General features: G+C 36.1%; 1 long non-coding RNA gene across 1 annotated transcript; it reads left to right on the plus strand.

Moving 5' to 3' along the window:
- On the plus strand, nucleotides 1-1,572 carry LOC107718390 (uncharacterized). The gene is made up of 5 exons (XR_001637407.1): nucleotides 1-107; nucleotides 457-522; nucleotides 689-754; nucleotides 1,001-1,035; nucleotides 1,354-1,572. It is a non-coding gene; the product is annotated as an uncharacterized LOC107718390 (long non-coding RNA).
- Nucleotides 1,573-2,855: the final 1,283 nt, after the last annotated feature.

Consider the following 2,855-nt stretch of genomic DNA (forward strand, 5'->3'; position numbering starts at 1 on the left):
CCTCACAGCTCACACGTGTTCATTCATTGCTTCCCGCACTGCACTGTCGCACAAAGATCCCACACGGTCGGTCAGAGACAACATAAGCGCACGCAGGATGGGCGTTGGTAAGTTTCTATGTTTAGATTTGTAATTTTTTTTTTTTTACTTACCTGACGCTATGCTTCATTTTACACTTACACACACACACAGTACAACATGTACAAGTTGTGTCGCAAATAGTCAAGTTTAGTTTACCAGAGCAGTTACAGTGAGCTTTAGAAGTGTATAGAAAGGTATTAAAATAGTTCTTAGAGTAAAACAAAAGATGCTCGATAAAAACATGTTGTACAGCTTGTTGCCAAGCCTTGATCGTAATTCTAGAAGTATTAAGTTGTGAAGAAGTGCCACGTGTTGCCCGGAAACGCACGTGGTGAATATGCGGCCTGCTGATGTTGATTGCATCTGTTTTAATAGATTGTTCATCTGAACCCCCTGACTGAAGAGAAACTTGCCAGTTTCTACGATGTCTTCCCTATAAGGGTAAGGAAGCATTTATTAGCTTAAGATCCTCATTGACTAAAAAAAGAGAGTAGAGAAATTATTTGTCTCATTACTCTAGTACTTGCTTAAAGGAAAGCTCAGCTGTAAAGCAGTAAGCTTAGTATATGTTTTAATTAATTGTTCTTTTTTTAATCTTCATGTCTAGGCTCATATGTTGGTTTGGCCCTGAGGCCACAGTTGTGCTTAAGAATCCTTCTCTAACCATTAATTGGTAAGTGATTTACTTTTTTTTAATTTTTTTTCTCTAGTTTTTTCAACCCCTTTTATTGCACATTCAAGTCCTGTTATGTCTTGAGTGATTAAGACAGGGGGGTAGATGAATTCTCTCAAAAACCTGAAGTTTTGGCTTAACATTCCTTGCTTCGGATCCTGTCGGGAGAAACAATTTTTATAATAGTTAGCCTTGCTAATTGTATTTTAAGATACTTGATAATCAGTCTAAATATGTATTTTGCAGCTAAAGGCAGAGAATGTAAGAACTACAGTCATTAGGTGAGTAACTTGGTCATATCACTGCTTTTTCTGCTTGTATTTCAGACCGCTTGCATTTTTTCGTTCAACCAGTCTGGTCTAGTCTCATGATCCCTCCTATGCTTTGCCCACTGGAGGCTGTCGGTGTTTCTAGTGGTCATATCAGGGGGGTAGAGTGAGCTACTCTTGCTAAAACCTGGGTCAGAGGTCACTTCTCTGTGCCTGGATCCTGTCGCAAGACACATGCATATATAAGAAAATTAAATGCAGGCAGTGTTTATGTAATGTGTAACCTGGTTTGATTTTTAAAGTGAATTTAGGTTTTCCCTTTCTCAACAGATTCCGTTGATGGCTTCATTTTGGGGCACATGTATTCAGTGACTGGTGGTTTGTTCCTCGGAAGTGATGCAACTTGAGTAGAGCTAATTTTATTGTTTGGAGAACGTCTAAAATGAGTTGGGGCATTTGTATTGTAAACCATGTGTATATGTATTGCACAATTGTTTTGTAAGTTATGCGTTGATTGTTACCAATAAAGAAAGATGCTTGCTTGTAGTTTTTTTTCTGTTCTTAACATTGAGTCATGGATCATGATCCATGTTACCAGGAAATGACTGTTTTAGCCATGGTTAATCTGTTTAGCATGGCTTCTATGCATTTTATTTCTTTGGAAAAAGAATCCTCAGAAATTTCAACAATTTAGACTGATGTTTAAATGGTTGGCAGTTTAACTGTTGATGTTTTGCTTTCATCTAAATGGGAGGTTGGTAAATCAAATCTGTTTACAGTTGGATCACTATTTGTCTCCATGTAAATCTAAGACAAAAGTGGTGTGTTGTCATTCAAGACACATTTGGGATAAGTGCCTTAAACTTTTTCTGTGAAGCTGCTTTGCCATGATCATGAAATGCACTATATAAATGTGTATTTAATTGAATTAGGTTCCAGAGTCAAGTGTAGGGCTGAACGATTTTGGAAAATCTAATTGCGAATTAAAAAAAAATTTTTTTTTAACCAATATTGCGATTGTGATTTAATATGCAATTATTTTTTAAAGCTCTGAGCTATAAATCATTGTATAATATGACCAACACTATTAGATTAAACATAAATGTTCTTTTCTGTAGGCCAGGCCTATATGTTACGATGAAATTAGGTGATGCATGAATTGATATGAATGACATTTTTATTTAACAACTACAATCACAGTAGTATATTGACTGATTTGTTGGTTGTCCAACCTTGTAAGCATGTAATGGAACACACCTCTTTACTCTGGCGTGTCACGTGACCGAGTGTAATCGCAGTCTCTGCGATTGAAAAATCGTGGGTTTTTCATATCGCGATATTATCGCAAATGCAATTAATCGTTCAGCCCTAGTCAAGTGTCATTAAAAATGATCTAGATTGTCCTTTTGCTGGAGGTGCAGTGGTTCTCACATGGTTTTACTTCATAACCCAGATGTTACACTGTATATTGGTGATTCCGCTTGTTAACAATTAAATTGTTTTAGAATTAATACTACACTGAATAATCTAGTCTCAATGCAGAAATATCAATATGTTTGGTTTTTGCACTTGTTGAATTTTTTTGGGGGTTCAGGCTCAATGCAGCAGTAATTGGCACCATACAAAAGCTGATGTCTGTGGACTGCACAAACCATGTTTATTATAATTGTAATTGAACCTGTAATTAATGTAATCTGGTTCATATTTCATAGTTTTGTTCATGGATTTAAAGAATGAGGGTGTCATCCTGTCCTGCCTAATTTGACAAGAAATGAATTTGCAGCAAAGGATATTTGAAAGATTTTCTTAACTTTTATATGATAATACACATT

This window comes from Sinocyclocheilus rhinocerous, unplaced genomic scaffold (genome assembly GCF_001515625.1).
Source record: "Sinocyclocheilus rhinocerous isolate Xijiao unplaced genomic scaffold, SAMN03320098_v1.1 scaffold453, whole genome shotgun sequence".
Taxonomy (NCBI): domain Eukaryota; kingdom Metazoa; phylum Chordata; class Actinopteri; order Cypriniformes; family Cyprinidae; genus Sinocyclocheilus; species Sinocyclocheilus rhinocerous.